Source organism: Camellia sinensis, chromosome 11, assembly GCF_055761805.1.
Source record: "Camellia sinensis isolate YWXY chromosome 11, ASM5576180v1, whole genome shotgun sequence".
Lineage (NCBI taxonomy): Eukaryota > Viridiplantae > Streptophyta > Magnoliopsida > Ericales > Theaceae > Camellia > Camellia sinensis.
In genome coordinates, this window is record NC_138971.1 from 36,982,130 (window position 1) to 37,009,935 (window position 27,806).

Below are 27,806 nucleotides of genomic sequence, written 5' to 3' on the forward strand. Positions count from 1 at the left end.
TCTTTGAAAATTAATTCTCAAAATAGGTCATAACATATTTTGTAAAAAGTACTTTTTCTATTGAAAAAAAAAAAATTCATTTACAAAGCGTATTTTGTAAATATGTTTTCTCAATCAAAAAGCGTATTTACAAAATATGTTTTCAACATAATTTTCTTAAGAAAAATAATTAATAAAACGATTGATATCATAATTTTTTAAATAAAAATCTGAAAACGTATTTTGTAAATACGTTTAAATAATAATTTCTGAAAACATATTTTCATCATATTTTTTTATTTAAATAATTAATAAAAAAACTAAAATCATAATTTTTTTTTTTTTTGAAAATAGAAAAAATCACATAATATTTGAAAACATATTTCAGCATAGTTTTTTTTTTTTAAAAAAAATAATCAATTGAAAGACTATTGAAACTAAAAAAGTATTTTACATTTTTTTAAATAATTAATAGAAAAAACATCATAATTTTTTAAAAAATAAATAATAACACGTGTTGAAAGAGAAAACACATTTCTTAAATACACTTTTATTTAATTTTTAAATATTTAATATTGTTGTATTTTTGTAAATACATTTTTATCATATTTTTTAAACAATTAATAGAAAGTAGTCGAAACAGAAAACATATTTCATAAATATGCTTTTATTATTTTTAAATAATTAATGAAAGTTTATCGTGTAAATATTTATTTATTTATTTACGGCATACAAATCAATATAATTTTTTTAAAAAAAATAAAAAGCTTGTTTTCTTTGTACATAAGTTTTTTCATTTCTATTAAAAACACGCGTTCATTCTTTTTCTTCTTCTTCTTCTCTTTTTCGGCGTTGCATATTATTACTATTATACACTTTTTTTTTTTTGTCCCGGGCTCTCACTTGCCGTTGTTCATCTCTCTTTCAACATAATTTTTTTTATATTAAAAACACGTTTTCAACATAAATTTTTTTTAACGCTTTGCATTTAAAAAAAAATACAAGTTTTTTATATTAAAAACATGTTTACAACAACAATGATTTATCCCACTAAAAACATCACCACTAATAGCACTAATGCATTAAAAAAGTAAAAAAAAAAAACAAAAAATATAACTCCAAGACCAAAACATCACATCATTAATGGCGGGACCCACTGCCACCTAATTAGTGGGAGCACTAATTAGTGCTCCAAAGCATTTTTCTGTTCACAAAACACTTTTATCATTTTATTACCGTCGTTTTCAACACAAATTTTTTATTTAAAATATAAAATGTATTTATGAATCTTTGTTTTAAAAAACGTGTGTTTTAGATTTTCGTTTTTCAAAAAAAAAAAATTATGAATTCAATTTTTTTATTAATTATTTTAAAAATTATGATGAGTTTTCAAAAATAATTATGAAAACTTGTTTATAAAATATGCTTTCAGCTTTTTATTTAAAAAAAAATTATTATTTTAGTTTTTTTAATGATTTAAAGAAATTAATGTTGAAAACGTATTTTGTAAATACGCTTTCTGATTAAGAAAATGTATTTACAAAATACACTTTCTAAATAAATTATTATTTTTTTTATCAAAAAATGTATTTATACGTTTTGACTCATTTGGGGAATTAATTTTCAAAACAACCTAATTTTTTTATTTTGAATTCAAAAAAAAAAAAAAAAAAAGAAACCCAAATAGGTTAAAGGCCCCTATTTGGTAGAGGTGCAATTCAAGCGGGTTCAGTCGGGTTGAGAGGTTGTCCAAGCCCAACCCAAGTTGTGCTGAGATCTGCCCAGGTCCGCCCAAGTCAGAATTGTAACCCGAGGTTGCCTGCTTAAGCCCGACTCGAGTTAAACCCGAATTGCCCGAATTGTATTTTTTTTTTTTTTTTTTTTGCAGCTACATTATTAAATTATTAAAATTTGACTCTCTTTACATTTTTTTTATATATATAGAAAATCATTAATACCAACAAAACAAATAATTTATAATATGTAAGAAAGATGTCGCTATAGTAGTTTTTTACAATTTATGAGTGAATAAAATTATAAAAAAAAAGTAAGATTTCATATTATTTGTATATATAATATATATTCAATATGATTTAATAATCTAAATTACTTTAATATCATGTAATGGTTAATAATTTATATATATATATATATATATATGTAATATTTTTATATATCTATATATGTATAATTCGGGTTTCGGGTTGCTTGGGTTGTTTGTTGTCTTTACCCAAGCCCGTCCAAATTTAATTCAGGCTTTCAAATTTTTGCCCAAACTCGTACCGAATTTGAAAATATCTTGTTCAAGCCCTAAAAAAATTCGGACTAGATTCGGGTTGCTCAGGTTGAGCCCGCCTAAGTTACACCCCTACTATTTGGTGTACCTTCTTACAAATTAAAAGTTAATAACAAAATAGCAAAAGTTAAAAGTATCTCTATCCTAGCATCCCAATAATTAGTTTTTCTTTGTGTTATTTAAAGCATTTTTCTGTCAAAAATTATAAACAGGAATTATATCAAATAGTTTGTCCAATATACATTCATCCTCAATCATAGCTGTTCATTTTGTGTAAAAAAACACTGCTCTGCACAATGCATTGGATCAGCAGCTTTTTGTATTAAGAAATCCTTGCCCAACTTTTCAATAGTCAAAATATTTTTTTTTTAAACTTATTTTGATTTTGAAAAATAATTGAGGCCCTGACAATCCAGGCTCGAATGTCTCGAATTGTATTTATTTATTTATTTTTTATTTGTAGGGTTGTGTTGGTTGTTTTTTTTTTTTTTTCTAGTTATGTATAGGAATGTGTCAAAAAATTAGTCATTCCGTACCAACTCAGCTTATGTGGTTTGATAAGGTGAGTGAGTTGAATTGAACTGGTTGGGTGATAAAATTGACTGATCAATTAAGTTGCTGGTTAAAATTTGTTAATTTGTTAATTCTATATAATTTTGTACGAGTCTCTACTAAATAGAATTAACAAATTTTAATCAGCAGCCTAACTGATCAGTCAATTTTATTACCCAATCAGTCCATTCCAACTTACTCACCTTATTAAACCACACAGGCTGAATTGGTACGAAATGACTAATTTTTTGATACACCCCTACACATAATCACCTTTCCAAAAAAAAAAAAAAAAAAAAAAAAAAAAAACAACAACAACAATTCGAGGCATTCGAGCCTCCATTTGTCGAGGCCCGTAGCACTGTCGATTTTATAGACTTCAAACAAAAGTAGCACCAAATACAGATACGATCCAAAATTAGGTGTATGTCAAAGGTTAGAGTGCTGCTACTTGCTCTCACCAAAATTCTTTGTCGCCTACCTTCTATAGATACCTTCTATAGATTCCCACCTAGCTATCTAATATTTTTCTTCTTTTTTTTTTTTTTTTTTTTGCGTGTTAGTGTTTAGGATTTATTTATTGAATAATGCTTTGTAACTTGAAATACGTTGGCCTCAATAGCTCGACTATTCAAATCAAAGCAACGTTGTTTTGGATTTTTTCTTTTTTTTCTTCCCCGTCTGTCTGTACTCTCCACGAAACAAACAGCAGAAGGAGACAAAAGAAGAAGGAAGAGAGAAGAAGAGAAGGAGAAGACAGAGGAGGGTCGCGACGCCGGTGGGTGGAGGGGTGGAATAGAAGAAAGAGGAAAAGAGAAGAAAGAGAGAAGATAGAGGGGGAACAGAGACAGAGAGTGTCACGCCCCCAAACCGCCCCTAGTAGTTTGGGTGCCGCAATGGCCAGTAATCCGAGATTACCGAAAGCCGACTTACAAAATCACACACAATCAGAGTATAAAATATGGGGCTTACGAGTGCGGAAGCAATATATATACATATACAGAATCTAAATAGTCCATGAGAGCCGTGCTTAAGTCCAATGAAATGACATACATCCTTACAAAGTCTTACAACTTAAATACAATAGGGAAATGAGATACAAAACACATCTTGACCAAAAGGCTTCTCAAGCCGACGTATACAAGTACAAATGAAAACAAGCCGAGAAGCATGATCTTCAAGACGGTACAAAATGATAATCCAAAACATGTCGGCAATGCACCCAAAAACACATCGGCATCGCGTCTAGGCCTCAATGCCTTCTTGTTCGTCACCTACATATATATAGAGAGGGTGAGCTTGGATACTCAGTGAATGATATTAGAAATAAAGGTTTTGCATGATTGATATCCAAGATTTCTTTCAAACAATACATAGCATACTTTACAATCAAGAGGGAAATCAAGTTCATTGCCGGCCTGTCAAGTTCTTGGATGTTATTACATCTACATATTACAAGTGCGATGACATATCAAGACAAGAGTGCAGTTGCATTATAGTCCCCTGCAGCTAAGGACTTTCAAGACAAGAGTGCAGTTGCATTATAGTCCCCTGCAGCTAAGGACTTTCAAGACAAGAGTGCAGTTGCATTATAGTCCCCTGCAGCTAAGGACTTTCAAGACAAGAGTGCAGTTGCATTATAGTCCCTTGCAGCTAAGGACTTTCAAGACAAGAGTGCAGTTGCATTATAGTCCCCTGCAGCTAAGGACTTTCAAGACATGTCATCAAAACAAGATAGCGTTTAATAAGCAAGTAGGGATAGTCATTCATGCTAAATCAAGTACTTTTCAAAACAAGGCAAGACGAGATTTATGAAAACAAGTGTAACATAGCTTTATTAAAAATACCACTCACATAGTTTCTTCACACGTCGGGGTCGAGACAAGCCCAAGTCCTACAAACACAGGGCAAAGCCTATTGAATGCACCTTCAACAAGTTTCGTATGTACACAAATGGTTTCGGAAAACATGCTGGGCACCAACCAGGTCTAGGCCGAGGTTCCACACCTCCTCGCCGAGGTGTGTTCCCAAGGGCCTCATGCAAGGAAAAGAGGTCGGGAAACTCTGGGTATCCCTCTGCTGATGAACGTGAAGAACATGAGTGTGAAAATATGAAAAATATGGATGTTCAATCATAATTTGTCATCAAAATCTGGGGTTTTCGTGCTATGAGTTTGAAAACATGGACCTGGGTACCCGTACTTGGAATTCTTGCGGAAACAAACACAAAAACATGATTCTTTATGCAAGCTTTCGGATCAAAACAAGACTTTTCTTGAAGAACACATGAATGTCATTTTCTCTTTCTAAAATCGAGCTTCAAAACGATGCATGGCTTACAAATCATTTTCAATCATGCAATGCAATAACATAAACATAAAGAACATCATGAGTAGATCAAGAATCTAACCTTAGAACGCGGATCTAACGGTCGGATCTCTAGGAATCAAGCTTGAGGATCTACTTCCTCACTCTAAAACTCTTTCTCCTTCCTAGAGCTTCTCTCTCTACAAGACAAGGTTATGACACCAAATGATAGTTTTCTATACCCGGTTCTGGGGTTAACCCTCTGCTGAGACACGTGGCGGCGACTGGTTGGGTTCTACCTGAAAAGGTGGCTGACAAACCAGACAAGGCATGGTGGAAAGGGTGTTCAACAAGCAAAGCGGTATGGGCTCTCTGACGAGGCAATGACATCGGCTGACAACAGGGCGTATCTAACACGCTACACGGAATGGCACTCCGGCAAAGGAATGACATCGGCTAGCAAAGGACTTCGGCAACTAAAGTGACAATGACCTCGGCTAGGAAGGACAACACTTGACTAAGCTGTGCCACATCTTGGCCTAGATGCGCCACACCTCGGCCTAGGTCATACCACTCCAGGACGAGATCACTTGGGTGAAAGGTAACATCTCGGCTAATGTGGTCAAGGCAAGGACGGAGGTCGACAAGGGGTTCCAAGATACTACTACTAGACTAAGGATGACCTCGGCTTGGAATAACATCGGCTAGTATAACTCAGGCAAGGCGTGACCTAAGTTTCACATCAAGGAAGGAACAAGACAAGCATACTACACTTAGACAAATCGCAAGGCTTCAAAACAAGGCATGGATCACATTAACTCAAGCGAAACAAATCACAACACACACATGCAACCTTAACGAATCATAATCACACAGATGCTCATGAACATGATGAGAACATAAAATGTGGGTTCCTACAGTCTACCCTCCTTAAGGAAGTTTGGTCCCCAAACTTAAGTTACCTTGCCCTACGAATAACTCCGGGTAACGGAATTTCATCTCCTCTTCCTTTTCCCATGTGGCCTCCTCGCCATAATGCTTCTCCCATTCGATTTTCACCATTGATATCGACTTGTTTCTCAACTGCCTCACTTGTCTGCCGATAATTCTCATCGGCTTCTCTTCGTAGCCCAAGTCCTCATTAACTACAACTCCGGAGTAATCTATTGCATGCAGTGGGTCTCGGATGTATTTTCTCAGCATTGAGACATGGAACACACTGTGGACTTGGCTCAAATCTGGCGGCAAAGCGAGTCTGTAAGCCACGGTGTTAACTCTCTCAAGAATTTCTAACGGCCCAATATATCGGGGTGCAAGTTTACCCTTCTTCCCAAATCTCGAAACTCCTGTCGTCGGCGAGACCTTCAAAAACACATGATCCCCAACTTCAAATTCTAACTCCCTCCTTCTTTGGTCAGCATAACACTTCTGTCGACTCTGTGCAGTTTTAATCCTCTGTTGAATGAGTTTGATCTTTTCAGTTGTCACCTGAACCAACTCGGCGCCAATTAGAGCTTTGTCTCCTACTTCAGTCCAACATATCGGCGATCTGCACTCCCTTCCATACAAAGCTTCATACGGCGCCATGCCAATGCTGGCTTGGTAACTGTTGTTGTACGCGAACTCTACTAATGGCAAATGCGATTCCCAACTTCCCCGGAAATCCAACACGCACAGTCTGAGCATGTCTTCGAGTGTCTGAATCGTCCTTTCTGTCTGTCCGTCGGTCTGGGGGTGAAAGGCTGTGCTAAATCTCAACTCTGTTCCCAAGGCTCCTTGTAGACTCTGCCAAAATCTAGAAACGAACTTCGGATCTCGGTCTGACACAATGGACATCGGCACACCATGAAGCCTAACGATCTCATTCATGTACAATTCGGCAAGTCGGTCGGCATTGAATGTAGTCTTGACAGGCAGAAAGTGAGCTGACTTAGTAAACCTGTCGACTATAACCCAAATGGAATCCATACCTCTCTGCGTCCTCGGCAAACCCACTACGAAATCCATGGAGATGTGCTCCCATTTCCACTCAGGAATTGACAAGGGTTGAAGAAGTCCTGCCGGTCTCTGGTGTTCTGCCTTCACTTGTTGACAACACAGACACTGAAATACGAACTCGGCTATCTCTCTTTTCATGTTTGGCCACCAAAAGGTCCGCTTTACGTCCTGATACATCTTGGTGCTCCCTGGATGAATGGCAAACTTGGAACTATGGGCCTCTTGCAAAATCTTCCTTTTCAACTCCGGTACGTCGGCCACGCACAATCTTCCTTCAAACTTAAGCACTTGATTCTCTATAGTGTATCCCGGCCTCGGCTTGGTGACGAATTCATCAATTACCTTCTTGAGGAATTTATCCTCCCTCTGTCTGGTCTTCACTTCCTCAATGATGGTCGGTTCCACCGAAATCGCTGTCAGGCACGCCAAACTTCCAACTAACTTCCTGCTCAATGCGTCAGCTACGGAATTTGCCTTACCTGGGTGATACTGAATCTGTATGTCATAATCCTTCAGTAGCTCGAGCCATCTTCTCTGCCTCATATTTAACTCTTTCTAAGTGAACAGGTACTTCAGACTCTTGTGGTCGGTGAAAACTTGGCAAGATGTTCCATACAAGTAATGGCGCCATATCTTCAAAGCAAAAACCACGGCAGCTAGCTCCAGATCATGGGTGGGATAATTCTTTTCATTGGGCTTCAACTGACGAGACGCATACGCTATGACTTTACCTTCTTGCATTAACACGCAACCCAAACCTTTATGTGAAGCATCACTGTAAATCTGAAATTCCTCATTAGCCGATGGTAGTACCAGAACTGGTGCTGTGACCAACCTCGTCTTCAGCTCCTGAAAAGCCGATTCTCTTTCATTGGCCCATTCATAAGTTGCTCCCTTCTTGGTTAGTTGTGTCAATGGCACTGCAATCCTCGAGAAATCCTTCACAAACTTTCTGTAATAACCTGCCAAACCCAGAAAACTACGAACCTCGGACACGTTGGTCGGCGTCGGCCAATTCACAATGGCTTCAATCTTACTGGGGTCAACGGATATACCGCCCTCATTAATCACATGTCCTAGAAATGAAATGCTGGAAAGCCAAAATTCGCATTTACTTAACTTGGCGTACAACTTCTTATCTCTCAAGGTCTGTAGGGCAAGTCTCAGATGATTCTCGTGCTCGCTCGCACTCCCGGAATAGATCAATATGTCGTCGATAAAAATAATGACAAACTCATCTAGGTACGGCTTAAAGACTCTGTTCATCAAGTCCATAAATGCTGCTGGGGCATTGGTTACTCCGAAGGGCATTACCAAAAATTCGTAGTGGCCATATCTTGTTCGAAAAGCAGTTTTCTCGATGTCCTCGGCTTTAACCTTCAACTGGTGGTAGCCTGACCTAAGGTCAATCTTGGAAAAGACTCGTGCTCCTCGTAGTTGATCAAGCAAATCGTCAATTCTAGGCAATGGGTACTTGTTCTTGATGGTCACCTTATTAAGTTCTCTGTAGTCAAGGCATAGACGAAGCGTGCCATCCTTTTTCTTAACAAATAACACGGGTGCTCCCCACGGTGAAGTGCTCGGCCTAACAAATCCTTTGTCCAACAATTCTTGTAACTGCGATTTCAGTTCTCTAAGTTCGGCTGGGGCCATTCTGTAGGGTGTTTTGGAGATGGGTTGTGTTCCTGACAGGATGTCCACGGTAAACTCTATTTCCCTATCAACAAGGCGGCCAGGCAACTCACTCGGAAAGACATCGGGAAATTCCTCAACAACGGGTATGTCGGCTAACTCAACATTTCCATTCAAATCACTTAGTATACTGCATAAATAACCCTTACATCCTTTTTGGATCAACTTGTAGGCCTTCATGGATGAAATTAAGTAAGGTGGGGGTACTACTCCTTTACCCTGGAAAATGACCTCGGCTAGATCTGGGGTCTTCAGCGTGACGCTCTTAGTAACACAATTAATGGATGCGTGATTCGCTACTAACCAATCCATCCCCAATATGACATCGAAATGGGTCATGTTCAAAGGCATCAAATCGACTAACAACTCTACACCCTCAATCATAACAACACACGCCCTATAAATGGATGCAACAATCATGTTTCTCCCAGATGGAATAGACACAGATAATACATAATCAAGGGGTTCTAATTCCCTATCCAACTTCTCGGCGAATAAGGTGGATACAAATGAATGCGTAGAACCCGAATCAATCAATACGTATGCATCTTGAGAACAAATTGAAATGGTACCTGATACCACTGCTTCAGCATTCTGGGCGTCTCCTGGCACCAATGCGAAAACTCGGCCCTGTCTCGCCTGTACTCCCCCGATGTTATTCTTCTGTGCAGAGCCCGAGGTGCTTCCATTCCTCTTCCCATCATCGGTCCTTGTTTTCGGGCAGTCCTTCACGCGATGACCTATCTCGCCACACTCATAGCAAGCTCCTGTTGCCCAACGACAAACCCCGAAATGTAGCTTTCCACAACTCGTGCACATCGGCTTGGCATTACCTTCCTGATTTGAGTTGCTGGAACTGTCTGTGCTCATTCTCTTCTTGGCATTGAACGGAACTCGGCGATTATCATAATTCTGTCTCTTCCTCTGACCCTCACTTGAACCCTGGTATCGGTTTAAATTAGCTTCAGCCAGGATGGCCTTGTCCAGTACTCCAGCGTATGTCGGCATATTGAGCATGTTGACCCTGTCTTGTATCGGTCCACGTAACCCACTTTCGAAATTTCTCGCTTTTCGGTATTCGTCGTCAACCATATGGGGCGCATATCTCGCTAATTCGGTAAAGGCACGATCATACTTTGCCACGGTCTTGTTCCCCTGTGTCAGGTTCTGGAACTCCGTGGTCTTTCGTTCTCGGACGCTAAGGGGAAAATGTTTGTTGTAGAATAACTCCAGGAATCTGGCCCAAGTCAAACCCGGATTACTTTCTAGAACCATCATCCACCACCTGCGGGCGTCGTCGTCTAACGTGAACGCTGCCAGAGATACCTTCTGAGCGTCTGTACTGGGGAAAATTTTGAAACAGCTTCTCCATTTCTAAAACCCACACCTCGACTTTCATTGGTTCTATGCCCCCCTGGAATCTTGGCGGTTTCATTTTCTTGAACTCTCTGATCAGGGTTATCGTGTCGTTCCCATACAAAGCCTGTTGTAAAGGCACTTGTGGCACTGGAGGAGGTGGAGGCGGAGCTGCATATCGGCCATTGGTCTGCTCGGCCTGGGTAGAGGTGGTACCAGTATCCTGTGGCCTCGGTTGTCTCAGTTCACGAACCAAGCCTTCGACTAACCTTTCCAGTCTCTCCAACCTATCCTCGGAATGATCTCGGCCAACTGGAGGTCTACCTCTCCTCATGGCGCTGGGTGTGGAGGATGTGACACTTAGAACAAAAGAACAGGTGAACGTGTATGCAAGAGAGTATGATCATGTTGATGTAACAAATTGTTCATGCCAAGACGATGCACACCTTTTCAAGTAGCAAGCAACATGATGCAATCCTAACATTCTTCTAAGGGACATCCTATGCTTTTCAGGACTCAAAGTGTGTGAATAACGTACTATAAGGATCTTGTGCTCTGATACCATTCTGTCACGCCCCCAAACCGCCCCTAGTAGTTTGGGTGCCGCGATGGCCAGTAATCCGAGATTACCGAAAGCCGACTTACAAAATCACACACAATCAGAGTATAAAATATGGGGCTTACGAGTGCGGAAGCAATATATATACATATACAGAATCTAAATAGTCCATGAGAGCCGTGCTTAAGTCCAATGAAATGACATACATCCTTACAAAGTCTTACAACTTAAATACAATAGGGAAATGAGATACAAAACACATCTTGACCAAAAGGCTTCTCAAGCCGACGTATACAAGTACAAATGAAAACAAGCCGAGAAGCATGATCTTCAAGACGGTACAAAATGATAATCCAAAACATGTCGGCAATGCACCCAAAAACACATCGGCATCGCGTCTAGGCCTCAATGCCTTCTTGTTCGTCACCTACATATATATAGAGAGGGTGAGCTTGGATACTCAGTGAATGATATTAGAAATAAAGGTTTTGCATGATTGATATCCAAGATTTCTTTCAAACAATACATAGCATACTTTACAATCAAGAGGGAAATCAAGTTCATTGCCGGCCTGTCAAGTTCTTGGATGTTATTACATCTACATATTACAAGTGCGATGACATATCAAGACAAGAGTGCAGTTGCATTATAGTCCCCTGCAGCTAAGGACTTTCAAGACAAGAGTGCAGTTGCATTATAGTCCCCTGCAGCTAAGGACTTTCAAGACAAGAGTGCAGTTGCATTATAGTCCCCTGCAGCTAAGGACTTTCAAGACAAGAGTGCAGTTGCATTATAGTCCCCTGCAGCTAAGGACTTTCAAGACATGTCATCAAAACAAGATAGCGTTTAATAAGCAAGTAGGGATAGTCATTCATGCTAAATCAAGTACTTTTCAAAACAAGGCAAGACGAGATTTATGAAAACAAGTGTAACATAGCTTTATTAAAAATACCACTCACATAGTTTCTTCACACGTCGGGGTCGAGACAAGCCCAAGTCCTACAAACACAGGGCAAAGCCTATTGAATGCACCTTCAACAAGTTTCGTATGTACACAAATGGTTTCGGAAAACATGCTGGGCACCAACCAGGTCTAGGCCGAGGTTCCACACCTCCTCGCCGAGGTGTGTTCCCAAGGGCCTCATGCAAGGAAAAGAGGTCGGGAAACTCTGGGTATCCCTCTGCTGATGAACGTGAAGAACATGAGTGTGAAAATATGAAAAATATGGATGTTCAATCATAATTTGTCATCAAAATCTGGGGTTTTCGTGCTATGAGTTTGAAAACATGGACCTGGGTACCCGTACTTGGAATTCTTGCGGAAACAAACACAAAAACATGATTCTTTATGCAAGCTTTCGGATCAAAACAAGACTTTTCTTGAAGAACACATGAATGTCATTTTCTCTTTCTAAAATCGAGCTTCAAAACGATGCATGGCTTACAAATCATTTTCAATCATGCAATGCAATAACATAAACATAAAGAACATCATGAGTAGATCAAGAATCTAACCTTAGAACGCGGATCTAACGGTCGGATCTCTAGGAATCAAGCTTGAGGATCTACTTCCTCACTCTAAAACTCTTTCTCCTTCCTAGAGCTTCTCTCTCTACAAGACAAGGTTATGACACCAAATGATAGTTTTCTATACCCGGTTCTGGGGTTAACCCTCTGCTGAGACACGTGGCGGCGACTGGTTGGGTTCTACCTGAAAAGGTGGCTGACAAACCAGACAAGGCATGGTGGAAAGGGTGTTCAACAAGCAAAGCGGTATGGGCTCTCTGACGAGGCAATGACATCGGCTGACAACAGGGCGTATCTAACACGCTACACGGAATGGCACTCCGGCAAAGGAATGACATCGGCTAGCAAAGGACTTCGGCAACTAAAGTGACAATGACCTCGGCTAGGAAGGACAACACTTGACTAAGCTGTGCCACATCTTGGCCTAGATGCGCCACACCTCGGCCTAGGTCATACCACTCCAGGACGAGATCACTTGGGTGCAAGGTAACATCTCGGCTAATGTGGTCAAGGCAAGGACGGAGGTCGACAAGGGGTTCCAAGATACTACTACTAGACTAAGGATGACCTCGGCTTGGAATAACATCGGCTAGTATAACTCAGGCAAGGCGTGACCTAAGTTTCACATCAAGGAAGGAACAAGACAAGCATACTACACTTAGACAAATCGCAAGGCTTCAAAACAAGGCATGGATCACATTAACTCAAGCGAAACAAATCACAACACACACATGCAACCTTAACGAATCATAATCACACAGATGCTCATGAACATGATGAGAACATAAAATGTGGGTTCCTACAGTCTACCCTCCTTAAGGAAGTTTGGTCCCCAAACTTAAGTTACCTTGCCCTACGAATAACTCCGGGTAACGGAATTTCATCTCCTCTTCCTTTTCCCATGTGGCCTCCTCGCCATAATGCTTCTCCCATTCGATTTTCACCATTGATATCGACTTGTTTCTCAACTGCCTCACTTGTCTGCCGATAATTCTCATCGGCTTCTCTTCGTAGCCCAAGTCCTCATTAACTACAACTCCGGAGTAATCTATTGCATGCAGTGGGTCTCGGATGTATTTTCTCAGCATTGAGACATGGAACACACTGTGGACTTGGCTCAAATCTGGCGGCAAAGCGAGTCTGTAAGCCACGGTGTTAACTCTCTCAAGAATTTCTAACGGCCCAATATATCGGGGTGCAAGTTTACCCTTCTTCCCAAATCTCGAAACTCCTGTCGTCGGCGAGACCTTCAAAAACACATGATCCCCAACTTCAAATTCTAACTCCCTCCTTCTTTGGTCAGCATAACACTTCTGTCGACTCTGTGCAGTTTTAATCCTCTGTTGAATGAGTTTGATCTTTTCAGTTGTCACCTGAACCAACTCGGCGCCAATTAGAGCTTTGTCTCCTACTTCAGTCCAACATATCGGCGATCTGCACTCCCTTCCATACAAAGCTTCATACGGCGCCATGCCAATGCTGGCTTGGTAACTGTTGTTGTACGCGAACTCTACTAATGGCAAATGCGATTCCCAACTTCCCCGGAAATCCAACACGCACAGTCTGAGCATGTCTTCGAGTGTCTGAATCGTCCTTTCTGTCTGTCCGTCGGTCTGGGGGTGAAAGGCTGTGCTAAATCTCAACTCTGTTCCCAAGGCTCCTTGTAGACTCTGCCAAAATCTAGAAACGAACTTCGGATCTCGGTCTGACACAATGGACATCGGCACACCATGAAGCCTAACGATCTCATTCATGTACAATTCGGCAAGTCGGTCGGCATTGAATGTAGTCTTGACAGGCAGAAAGTGAGCTGACTTAGTAAACCTGTCGACTATAACCCAAATGGAATCCATACCTCTCTGCGTCCTCGGCAAACCCACTACGAAATCCATGGAGATGTGCTCCCATTTCCACTCAGGAATTGACAAGGGTTGAAGAAGTCCTGCCGGTCTCTGGTGTTCTGCCTTCACTTGTTGACAACACAGACACTGAAATACGAACTCGGCTATCTCTCTTTTCATGTTTGGCCACCAAAAGGTCCGCTTTACGTCCTGATACATCTTGGTGCTCCCTGGATGAATGGCAAACTTGGAACTATGGGCCTCTTGCAAAATCTTCCTTTTCAACTCCGGTACGTCGGCCACGCACAATCTTCCTTCAAACTTAAGCACTTGATTCTCTATAGTGTATCCCGGCCTCGGCTTGGTGACGAATTCATCAATTACCTTCTTGAGGAATTTATCCTCCCTCTGTCTGGTCTTCACTTCCTCAATGATGGTCGGTTCCACCGAAATCGCTGTCAGGCACGCCAAACTTCCAACTAACTTCCTGCTCAATGCGTCAGCTACGGAATTTGCCTTACCTGGGTGATACTGAATCTGTATGTCATAATCCTTCAGTAGCTCGAGCCATCTTCTCTGCCTCATATTTAACTCTTTCTAAGTGAACAGGTACTTCAGACTCTTGTGGTCGGTGAAAACTTGGCAAGATGTTCCATACAAGTAATGGCGCCATATCTTCAAAGCAAAAACCACGGCAGCTAGCTCCAGATCATGGGTGGGATAATTCTTTTCATTGGGCTTCAACTGACGAGACGCATACGCTATGACTTTACCTTCTTGCATTAACACGCAACCCAAACCTTTATGTGAAGCATCACTGTAAATCTGAAATTCCTCATTAGCCGATGGTAGTACCAGAACTGGTGCTGTGACCAACCTCGTCTTCAGCTCCTGAAAAGCCGATTCTCTTTCATTGGCCCATTCATAAGCTGCTCCCTTCTTGGTTAGTTGTGTCAATGGCACTGCAATCCTCGAGAAATCCTTCACAAACTTTCTGTAATAACCTGCCAAACCCAGAAAACTACGAACCTCGGACACGTTGGTCGGCGTCGGCCAATTCACAATGGCTTCAATCTTACTGGGGTCAACGGATATACCGCCCTCATTAATCACATGTCCTAGAAATGAAATGCTGGAAAGCCAAAATTCGCATTTACTTAACTTGGCGTACAACTTCTTATCTCTCAAGGTCTGTAGGGCAAGTCTCAGATGATTCTCGTGCTCGCTCGCACTCCCGGAATAGATCAATATGTCGTCGATAAAAATAATGACAAACTCATCTAGGTACGGCTTAAAGACTCTGTTCATCAAGTCCATAAATGCTGCTGGGGCATTGGTTACTCCGAAGGGCATTACCAAAAATTCGTAGTGGCCATATCTTGTCCGAAAAGCAGTTTTCTCGATGTCCTCGGCTTTAACCTTCAACTGGTGGTAGCCTGACCTAAGGTCAATCTTGGAAAAGACTCGTGCTCCTCGTAGTTGATCAAGCAAATCGTCAATTCTAGGCAATGGGTACTTGTTCTTGATGGTCACCTTATTAAGTTCTCTGTAGTCAAGGCATAGACGAAGCGTGCCATCCTTTTTCTTAACAAATAACACGGGTGCTCCCCACGGTGAAGTGCTCGGCCTAACAAATCCTTTGTCCAACAATTCTTGTAACTGCGATTTCAGTTCTCTAAGTTCGGCTGGGGCCATTCTGTAGGGTGTTTTGGAGATGGGTTGTGTTCCTGACAGGATGTCCACGGTAAACTCTATTTCCCTATCAACAAGGCGGCCAGGCAACTCACTCGGAAAGACATCGGGAAATTCCTCAACAACGGGTATGTCGGCTAACTCAACATTTCCATTCAAATCACTTAGTATACTGCATAAATAACCCTTACATCCTTTTTGGATCAACTTGTAGGCCTTCATGGATGAAATTAAGTAAGGTGGGGGTACTACTCCTTTACCCTGGAAAATGACCTCGGCTAGATCTGGGGTCTTCAGCGTGACGCTCTTAGTAACACAATTAATGGATGCGTGATTCGCTACTAACCAATCCATCCCCAATATGACATCGAAATGGGTCATGTTCAAAGGCATCAAATCGACTAACAACTCTACACCCTCAATCATAACAACACACGCCCTATAAATGGATGCAACAATCATGTTTCTCCCAGATGGAATAGACACAGATAATACATAATCAAGGGGTTCTAATTCCCTATCCAACTTCTCGGCGAATAAGGTGGATACAAATGAATGCGTAGAACCCGAATCAATCAATACGTATGCATCTTGAGAACAAATTGAAATGGTACCTGATACCACTGCTTCAGCATTCTGGGCGTCTCCTGGCACCAATGCGAAAACTCGGCCCTGTCTCGCCTGTACTCCCCCGATGTTATTCTTCTGTGCAGAGCCCGAGGTGCTTCCATTCCTCTTCCCATCATCGGTCCTTGTTTTCGGGCAGTCCTTCACGCGATGACCTATCTCGCCACACTCATAGCAAGCTCCTGTTGCCCAACGACAAACCCCGAAATGTAGCTTTCCACAACTCGTGCACATCGGCTTGGCATTACCTTCCTGATTTGAGTTGCTGGAACTGTCTGTGCTCATTCTCTTCTTGGCATTGAACGGAACTCGGCGATTATCATAATTCTGTCTCTTCCTCTGACCCTCACTTGAACCCTGGTATCGGTTTAAATTAGCTTCAGCCAGGATGGCCTTGTCCAGTACTCCAGCGTATGTCGGCATATTGAGCATGTTGACCCTGTCTTGTATCGGTCCACGTAACCCACTTTCGAAATTTCTCGCTTTTCGGTATTCGTCGTCAACCATATGGGGCGCATATCTCGCTAATTCGGTAAAGGCACGATCATACTTTGCCACGGTCTTGTTCCCCTGTGTCAGGTTCTGGAACTCCGTGGTCTTTCGTTCTCGGACGCTAAGGGGAAAATGTTTGTTGTAGAATAACTCCAGGAATCTGGCCCAAGTCAAACCCGGATTACTTTCTCGAACCATCATCCACCACCTGCGGGCGTCGTCGTCTAACGTGAACGCTGCCAGAGATACCTTCTGAGCGTCTGTACTGGGGAAAATTTTGAAACAGCTTCTCCATTTCTAAAACCCACACCTCGACTTTCATTGGTTCTATGCCCCCCTGGAATCTTGGCGGTTTCATTTTCTTGAACTCTCTGATCAGGGTTATCGTGTCGTTCCCATACAAAGCCTGTTGTAAAGGCACTTGTGGCACTGGAGGAGGTGGAGGCGGAGCTGCATATCGGCCATTGGTCTGCTCGGCCTGGGTAGAGGTGGTACCAGTATCCTGTGGCCTCGGTTGTCTCAGTTCACGAACCAAGCCTTCGACTAACCTTTCCAGTCTCTCCAACCTATCCTCGGAATGATCTCGGCCAACTGGAGGTCTACCTCTCCTCATGGCGCTGGGTGTGGAGGATGTGACACTTAGAACAAAAGAACAGGTGAACGTGTATGCAAGAGAGTATGATCATGTTGATGTAACAAATTGTTCATGCCAAGACGATGCACACCTTTTCAAGTAGCAAGCAACATGATGCAATCCTAACATTCTTCTAAGGGACATCCTATGCTTTTCAGGACTCAAAGTGTGTGAATAACGTACTATAAGGATCTTGTGCTCTGATACCATTCTGTCACGCCCCCAAACCGCCCCTAGTAGTTTGGGTGCCGCGATGGCCAGTAATCCGAGATTACCGAAAGCCGACTTACAAAATCACACACAATCAGAGTATAAAATATGGGGCTTACGAGTGCGGAAGCAATATATATACATATACAGAATCTAAATAGTCCATGAGAGCCGTGCTTAAGTCCAATGAAATGACATACATCCTTACAAAGTCTTACAACTTAAATACAATAGGGAAATGAGATACAAAACACATCTTGACCAAAAGGCTTCTCAAGCCGACGTATACAAGTACAAATGAAAACAAGCCGAGAAGCATGATCTTCAAGACGGTACAAAATGATAATCCAAAACATGTCGGCAATGCACCCAAAAACACATCGGCATCGCGTCTAGGCCTCAATGCCTTCTTGTTCGTCACCTACATATATATAGAGAGGGTGAGCTTGGATACTCAGTGAATGATATTAGAAATAAAGGTTTTGCATGATTGATATCCAAGATTTCTTTCAAACAATACATAGCATACTTTACAATCAAGAGGGAAATCAAGTTCATTGCCGGCCTGTCAAGTTCTTGGATGTTATTACATCTACATATTACAAGTGCGATGACATATCAAGACAAGAGTGCAGTTGCATTATAGTCCCCTGCAGCTAAGGATTTTCAAGACAAGAGTGCAGTTGCATTATAGTCCCCTGCAGCTAAGGACTTTCAAGACAAGAGTGCAGTTGCATTATAGTCCCCTGCAGCTAAGGACTTTCAAGACAAGAGTGCAGTTGCATTATAGTCCCCTGCAGCTAAGGACTTTCAAGACAAGAGTGCAGTTGCATTATAGTCCCCTGCAGCTAAGGACTTTCAAGACATGTCATCAAAACAAGATAGCGTTTAATAAGCAAGTAGGGATAGTCATTCATGCTAAATCAAGTACTTTTCAAAACAAGGCAAGACGAGATTTATGAAAACAAGTGTAACATAGCTTTATTAAAAATACCACTCACATAGTTTCTTCACACGTCGGGGTCGAGACAAGCCCAAGTCCTACAAACACAGGGCAAAGCCTATTGAATGCACCTTCAACAAGTTTCGTATGTACACAAATGGTTTCGGAAAACATGCTGGGCACCAACCAGGTCTAGGCCGAGGTTCCACACCTCCTCGCCGAGGTGTGTTCCCAAGGGCCTCATGCAAGGAAAAGAGGTCGGGAAACTCTGGGTATCCCTCTGCTGATGAACGTGAAGAACATGAGTGTGAAAATATGAAAAATATGGATGTTCAATCATAATTTGTCATCAAAATCTGGGGTTTTCGTGCTATGAGTTTGAAAACATGGACCTGGGTACCCGTACTTGGAATTCTTGCGGAAACAAACACAAAAACATGATTCTTTATGCAAGCTTTCGGATCAAAACAAGACTTTTCTTGAAGAACACATGAATGTCATTTTCTCTTTCTAAAATCGAGCTTCAAAACGATGCATGGCTTACAAATCATTTTCAATCATGCAATGCAATAACATAAACATAAAGAACATCATGAGTAGATCAAGAATCTAACCTTAGAACGCGGATCTAACGGTCGGATCTCTAGGAATCAAGCTTGAGGATCTACTTCCTCACTCTAAAACTCTTTCTCCTTCCTAGAGCTTCTCTCTCTACAAGACAAGGTTATGACACCAAATGATAGTTTTCTATACCCGGTTCTGGGGTTAACCCTCTGCTGAGACACGTGGCGGCGACTGGTTGGGTTCTACCTGAAAAGGTGGCTGACAAACCAGACAAGGCATGGTGGAAAGGGTGTTCAACAAGCAAAGCGGTATGGGCTCTCTGACGAGGCAATGACATCGGCTGACAACAGGGCGTATCTAACACGCTACACGGAATGGCACTCCGGCAAAGGAATGACATCGGCTAGCAAAGGACTTCGGCAACTAAAGTGACAATGACCTCGGCTAGGAAGGACAACACTTGACTAAGCTGTGCCACATCTTGGCCTAGATGCGCCACACCTCGGCCTAGGTCATACCACTCCAGGACGAGATCACTTGGGTGCAAGGTAACATCTCGGCTAATGTGGTCAAGGCAAGGACGGAGGTCGACAAGGGGTTCCAAGATACTACTACTAGACTAAGGATGACCTCGGCTTGGAATAACATCGGCTAGTATAACTCAGGCAAGGCGTGACCTAAGTTTCACATCAAGGAAGGAACAAGACAAGCATACTACACTTAGACAAATCGCAAGGCTTCAAAACAAGGCATGGATCACATTAACTCAAGCGAAACAAATCACAACACACACATGCAACCTTAACGAATCATAATCACACAGATGCTCATGAACATGATGAGAACATAAAATGTGGGTTCCTACAGAGAGAGATCCGGAATCACCGTCACAAACCACCGGCGCCTCAATCACCGTCGGTCGCAAACCCCTCCACCCACGGGCGCCACCTGTGTATACACAGATCTGTATTTATATATATACATCTGTTCCCCCTCTCTGAGTCCAAGAGTTCAATGAAACCTCTATTTCTTTTTATCACTTTGTTGTATGACTCAACCCGAGTGTTGAAAATGATTGAAAGAGCTCTGGTGTCAAGCATCAAGGGAACCATGGATTGGATATTTTACAGAGTGGAATGATGAGTGTCCATATGTATGGTTATGGGTTGTGCTTCTGGGGCTTGACTTGCTGTGAATTTGATCAAATCACAATGATGATGATAATGATAGGTTTGTGATGTTTATGATGAGTTTGTTTTGTTTGGTTGCTCCAATTGGTCATCTTTTCCTTAATTTTTTCAGTGGGAAATCTCATATTGAAAAAACCAAGCTCTTAACTTTTCTCTTCAATTAGGTGCTTCAATATGTGATCTGTTTGGGTTGTTTGTTGGGTAAATGGTTAGAGCTCAGTGCAATTTTTTATTTTTTTATTTGTTGAGTTCTATGTATGTATCATGATCATGATCCATAGAAAAACAAGTTCTACATCTCTCTTTCTCAATCTCAATTAAAAGTTCAATTTTCATTCATCAATGTCATGTTCTGATTTGAATCCTTATTGTTTTTTGTATTTTTTGTTTAATTCAGCACCAAGGACCCAAATCCCATATCCTAGTTGGGAATTTTTTTCACCATTGTTGTTCGTCTTACTACCATGGCTGCTTCTTGTTGTTGCCTAGACAGACCCAGTTGTTTGCATATTTCATAGATCTTCTTCTTTCTATACTTTTTGTGGGTAAAAATGAGAAAAAAGAGTAATGCGGGCTGGTTGTTTTTTTTGTTCGGCCGGCTGATTTTATGAGACAAACCGGAGGAAGAAAAAAAAAAAAAAAGTGCCAAAACGACGTTATTTTGATACCTCGAACCATTCGGGCTAGAAATCATTCGAACTACTTAGCAGAACTATTATTTATTTGGTAATTTTTTTTTCTTTATTTTCGTCTTCAATAAATTTTAATTTTTAAATTTTCAAATAATTTTAAACTTTTAAATTTAACTTGATGAGACAAATCATAAAATTAAAAAATTCAAATAATTTTAAACTTCTAAATTTAACTTGATGAGCCAAATCATAAAATTAATAAATTCTAAAAAAATTTCAAAAATTCAGAAAAAATAAAAATAAGCAAAAAATATTGAACCCTTTTGGCTTTTTATTTTTTTTTTAAATTTTTTTTTAAAAAAATTACTTTTTAAAGTCATCTACTCAAGATGGATCGAAAAAGTAAAAATTAGCATAATTTTTAGAAAAAATCACTCAAGATAAAAGAATTGAAAAAATGTGATTTTTTTTTTTTTTTTTTTAGTGTTCTCAAACACCCGTTAGGACCAGTTTGATTGGACGTATTGAAGTATATGATTGAAATTATCAGTTCAAAAATGTTTGGGGGCCGAAATTTTATTGGCTCGAATAAGCTCGAAACTCAAAACCACGTCGTTTTGGGTTTTATGTGTTTTTTTCTTTTCTTTGTTTTTCTTACTTTCTGTTTTTGCTTGTGAATACAGGGGAAGAGAGGCGGGAAAGAGAGAGAGGAGAGAAGAGGAAGAGAGAAGAAAGGGAAAAGACGGTGATGGCTTCGACGGTGATAGCGATCACCACTCGCCACTCTATTTTTTTTTGTTTTTTTTCTAGATATGGAGCTGAAAATGAAAGGGGGGGGGAAATTTTGTTGGCTGTTGGCTGTGTTGATGAAGATGTTGATGAAGATGTTGATTTTTTTATTTTTTTTTTCTACTGGATCTAAATCTGAAGATGAGGGGGAAAAAAATAAAAATTGTGATGATGATGGTGATGATTTGTTGGTTATTGATGCTATTGATGCTGTGTTGATGGTGCTGGGTTTGATTTCTTCTCTTCTCTCTTCTGTTGATGGTGCTGGGTTTGCTGTGTTGATGATTTTTTATTCTTCTTTCTTCTTTCTTCACTTCTATGATGATGCTGTGTTGAGTCGGAAGAAGAGAAGGGAAGGAAGAAGGCAGGGAGAGGAAAAAGAAGAAAAAATGAAAAAAAAAAAAAATTCCAAAACGGCGTTATTTTAAAATTCAAGACAGTCGAGCTATGGGAAATTCGGATTCTGTAGCGGGATTGTTCTCAATTTTACTCTCCCTTTTCTATGCCTCTTTCACTATGCTGACTCCTTTCTCTTTAGTCACTTCAACCTTGGGAATTCGCCTATTTATATAGGTGATTCACTCAAGACGTGGCTTTTATTTGCCACCCCTTAATGTCCTCATTCTTATCACTAGGCAAAGTTTATCCAACTAAAGGCAAAGTTTATCCAAACAAATAATTAATTACTTTATGGTCCGAATACTAAATTAATTATAAGGGTGTTTGGGAAGTTATTATTTTAGTAGGTTATATTAAGTTTTGGTTATTTTAATAGGTTAAAATTTTTATGTTTGGGAAGATAATTAGATTTTTTTATAGTTGGATGTGATGTTTACGAGAGAAAAAGTGAAATAATTATAGATTTGATGTGACATTTTATCTTATTAACTATTTTAATTTATTTTATCTTTTTGTAAATTTTAGCCTAAAAGAGGCTAAAATTTTTCTTGCCAAACACTCCCTGTGTCATAATCTGTCTCTTTTAAAAAAATAAAATACAATCATAATGACCCTTAACTTAAATAAATTACATTTTAAGTATATTCAATATATATTTTCTCTAATCATAATTAATTGATACTAACGGGAGATAAAAATTAATTAAATATTTAAGGTGTTATAGTATATATTGTTGCGTTCTCTCACACCCTGTGAAATACATAAATGATACATTCCTATAATTTGGGAGCTCTAAAAGAATATTAATGGTGTGAAAAATCAAAAAGAAAAAAAAAAAAAAAAAAGGCCAAAACATCACATCATATGGAACCTACACACCAATTAGAGCTCTTATTTTGGAGCTCCCAATCTTTTTTCTTGTGAGATATATATACATAGGGGCAAAATTGTTTAGAAAAAAAAGAAAAAATAATAGTATGACCTTCATGGAAGGAGTACTTGTTGCTCAGGGATTTAGAAAGTAAAATATTTTTGACTGTCTTTTACATTATTAATTCACGGGACTCGCATTCTATTATTTGATTGCAATTTTTGTTATTTTGATTGATTTTCTATTCAACAAAATTTACAAATTTTTTAATCCTCCAACTAATATATATATACATATATATATAAAAACCCAATTAGTACATTAATGTGTGTTTAGAAAAAAAAAATATTAAATATACACCTAACATTTGGCATAGTACACAAATCGATTGTCCCGTGACTTTGAACTCATAACCTTAAGATTATTAGGTTAAGATTTTACCATTAAACATTCCTAATCCTACAACTAATATACAAAGAAATTATATATTTTCATATCTACAACAAAATAAAGTAGCCAAAAAATAATTATTTATCTCACTAATCTAACGGAATGACTAATGTTACACAAATAACATGAATTTTTAATCTTTTCTCACTCCGTTTCAAAATAAGGCCAAGTTTGGAAAGTCCCAAATAATCTATCTTTTTATCTTTTTTTCATCACATTACCTCTCTACTTTTCTACACATCTTTTCGTAAAAAGACAAAAAATACACTTATTTAAGTCATCCCAAACAACCCCTAATAGCCCATTTCTGGGAAATCTAACCTTTTTTTATAGTGCAATTACTACATTTTAAAAATATTAATTTTCCAAAATTACTCTTTGATAGTATATTTTTTTTAACAATATTAATTGTCATAATTGTAGTTTTTGTGTTATTGATGAATTTGAAAGAAAGACAAAATAGTAAATTCATATTATTTTATTTCTTAATTTTTGAACGGAGACCAATATTTTAAGACAATAAAAAATAAAATAAAAAATTAATATTTTAAAATAAAAAAAATACATTAATTATGATAATCAAATAGGACTTTATTGAATTGTCGCAACCAATTTCTACCACCGCAACCAAGCTGTTGATTCTTGGTATTTTCTTGATTTTTTTGTTTACTTTTTTTCAGTTGGATCTCTGGTAACACTGGGAAGAGGGGTACCAATAGAAATGAGATGAGATAAGATGAGATGAAGTGAAGAGCAGTGATAGTTGTAAAAGTGGTGGTGCATAAAGATAGGGAGATGAAGTGTGGAAGTGTGATGGGGTAAAAGTAATTTTGTTATTTCATGACTCTCGTTAGGGAGCTTCTATATACATACACCTAATCCCCTCAATACACACATTTAATGATATTTAGTTTTATTACAATTTTATTCCTAAGTGAAATTATCATTTTAGACACCATTGTTAATTGAAAACATCTCAATGCACACCTCAGAGTTCACATTGTTGCATCGTGTGTGTAAGCCACTGGTTTGGCATGCTTCTTTGAAAATGGCTTTGGCATTTCTGTAGGGTTTTCATTTTTTACAAAGGGCTTTGGCATTTCTGTAGGGAAAACATCATTGTGATGGAGGATTTGCCTTCTGAAAATCAGCAAATAAGTATTCATATGAAGTAGAGCGAAGGAAATGTGAGTTTAATTTTATTTTTTTTCGCAGCGTCGTTCGGATAACCAGAGCCGAATTTTGTTATTTTGTTCGGAAATGAACTACCAAAATAATTATGTATTTTCGGAAGTTGATGTCCGAACAAAGTGATAAATTTCGGAAGTTGTTGTTCGAAAAATGTGTTCAAATTCAGAAGTTGTCCGAACAAAGTTAACTTATACAACATTCAACTTCCAAAATTTGAAAAAAAATTCGAACAACTACTTCCGAATGATGTAATTTTTTTTTTTTCCGTTTTATATTCCAAATTTGCAAACTGCATACCAAATTTACAGTTTCAAATTGCAAATTAATCTTTATAATGCCATTAAAAATTTGTAATGTTATACAAAACATGCAGGAATATGTGTCAACTCAAGGAAGTCAGGTTTGCGCGAATTTTGTGTTAGATTACACCACTCAATTCACAACTGAACAGGTTCAGTCTACAAAATTATAACGATTATGTTTCGAATTGCTCACCAAATGTAAATGTTTGATAATATTTATTTAACTTTGTAGGTATTCAAAAGTAAGGATGAATTGCTTAACTGGGTACGTGAAGTTGGAAAGAGAAATGGTTTGGTCATTGTAATCAAAACATCAGACTATGGTGGAGGGAAAAAAAGACCCAGGATGTATCTTGCTTGTGAGAGGAGTGGCCAATATAGAGCAACAAAGAAGTTAAAACATGATGGCAACAATACATCAAGAATAACCGGTATGAAGAAGTGTGGTTGTCCTTTTGATATGAGGGCTCACAGGTTTACCACATATGATGAATGGACATTGACCGTAATATGCGGATTGCATAATCATCCACCTGCGGAGCACCTCGAGGGACATTCATATGCGGAGAGGCTATCAAATGATGAGAAAGCATTGTTAATGGATATGTCAAAGAGCATGGTTCGGCCAAAAGAAATCCTAGTAACCTTGAAACAACGAGATGCCCTCAATGTAAGCACACTTAAAGCCATTTACAATGTACGCCATCGAAACAGGGTGGTACAGAGAGCTGGAAGATCACAGATGCAACACTTATTGGGTGAATTGGCCAAGTATAATTACATTGAGCGCCATCGGTCTGAAGAGTCCACGATGACTGTGACAGACTTGTTTTGGGCACATCCTACCAGTTTGGACTTATTTCGGTCTTTCCCACGTATATTAATTATGGATTGCACATATAAAACCAACAGATATCGGCTTCCTCTTCTTGAAATTGTGGGAGTGACATCAACTGAAATGACATTCTCTGTAGCTTTTGCATACTTACAGTATGAGAGGGTCGATAACTATACGTGGGTGTTAGCCACATTACGTGATGTCATGGATGGGTTTGTTGTGCCAACAGTTATTGTTACTGACAGAGAGCTAGCCTTGATGAATGTCATACAAAAGATATTCCCGAGTGCCAGACATTTATTATGTCGTTGGCATATCAGTAAGAATGTGTTGACCAAATGCAAGAAAATGTTTGAGACACAGTAAAAATGGGAGAAGTTCAACCATGAGTGGAACTTTGTAGTGTATTCATTTTCTGAAATTCAATACGAGGAGCGTCTTAAATCATTACTTAAGGAATTCAGTAGTTATCCTAATGCAGTCAAATATGTCATGGATACTTGGTTGGTTCCTTACAAGGACAAATTTGTGGCGGCATGGACAGACACGTGTATGCATTGTGGCAATGTTACAACGAACCGGTAAGATTACTTTTCTTCAATATGTTATTAATAAGTGCCATGTACTTGATTTTAACTTGACTTACATTGAATTGAACAGGGCTGAGAGTGCACATGCAAAACTTAAAAGACAATTGGGTTCATGTCAAGTCTCATTTCAGGCATCATTTGAGAAAATACACAGTCTGCTTGAGTTGCAACACACTGATATCAAGGCTTCATTTGAGAAAAGTCTAACTGTTGTGCAACATCAATTTAAACCTTCTCAATTCAGGGAGCTACGGGGGAATGTGTCTATCTCTGCATTGGAGTATTTGCTTGTCGAGAGTAAGAGAGCCAATTCCATTGGTATTGATATTGAAGCTTGTGGATGCGTCCTTCGCCACACTCATGGTTTACCTTGCGCCCATGAGATTGCTGACTACATCAGACAAGATCGTCCTATACCACTTGCTACCATACACTCACAGTGGAGGCAACTTCATATCTCCATATGCAAGAAAGAAGAGGAAACAGAGGTGACTTGTCATGCAGAAGTAGAGTTGTTTGTCAACAAGTTTAATGAAAGTGATAGAACCATGCGATTGGAGCTTTTGAAGAAGTTGAAAGAGATTGTATATCCGGAAAGCACTTTTCTTGTTGAGCCGGAGGTGAAGCCCAAAACACGTCCTCGGGATCATAAGAAGATCAATGTTTCTACCCGTCGTGACCCGTGTGCATTTGAGTTAGTGCAATCTGGACATGATTCCTTCTCACCTAGGGACACTCAAATCACTACATTAGCTTCTACTCTGCAAACCAAGAAGAAGCGACCTGTTAAGGGAAAGGAGAAGGTGAACCCGAAAGGGAAGGCATACATTACTAGAACAGTGAAACCTGGTGCATATGTTGATGTTGTCCCTACTAGGTTAAAACCATACATTAAGTTTGTCAAGGATGTAGCTGCAGATGGGAATTGTGGTTTCAGGGCTATAGCTGCTTCAATTGGTCATACAGAAGATGATTGGGCTCAGGTTAGGCGTGACCTATTGGGTGAGCTGCACACACACAAAGAGGAATACATTACACTTTATGGGTCCTATGAAAGGTTTGAAGAATTGACAAGCATATTGTCATACTTTGAAGACAGTCTTGGATACTCACATTGGATGACTGTGCCAGACATGGGGCATCTTGTTGCATCGTGCTACAATCTTGTGTTATACCACTTGTCTTTACAGCAATGTCTCACCTTTTTACCTCTTAGAACCGTGCCAGTACCTCAACTTGATAGACGTGAGATTGCCATTGGGTTTGTCAACGAAAATCATTTCGT

At 39.5% G+C, this 27,806-nt stretch overlaps 2 long non-coding RNA genes across 2 annotated transcripts in view; one reads left to right on the plus strand and one right to left on the minus strand.

Annotated features, from left to right (window-relative positions):
- The window catches only part of LOC114300930 (uncharacterized), a 332,986-nt gene that overhangs the window by 232,042 nt on the left and 73,138 nt on the right, over positions 1 to 27,806 (minus strand). The window lies entirely within an intron of this gene.
- LOC145801907 (uncharacterized) lies at positions 20,139 to 22,126 on the plus strand. Its single transcript, XR_014343753.1, has 2 exons — positions 20,139 to 20,499; positions 21,775 to 22,126. It is a non-coding gene; the product is annotated as an uncharacterized LOC145801907 (long non-coding RNA).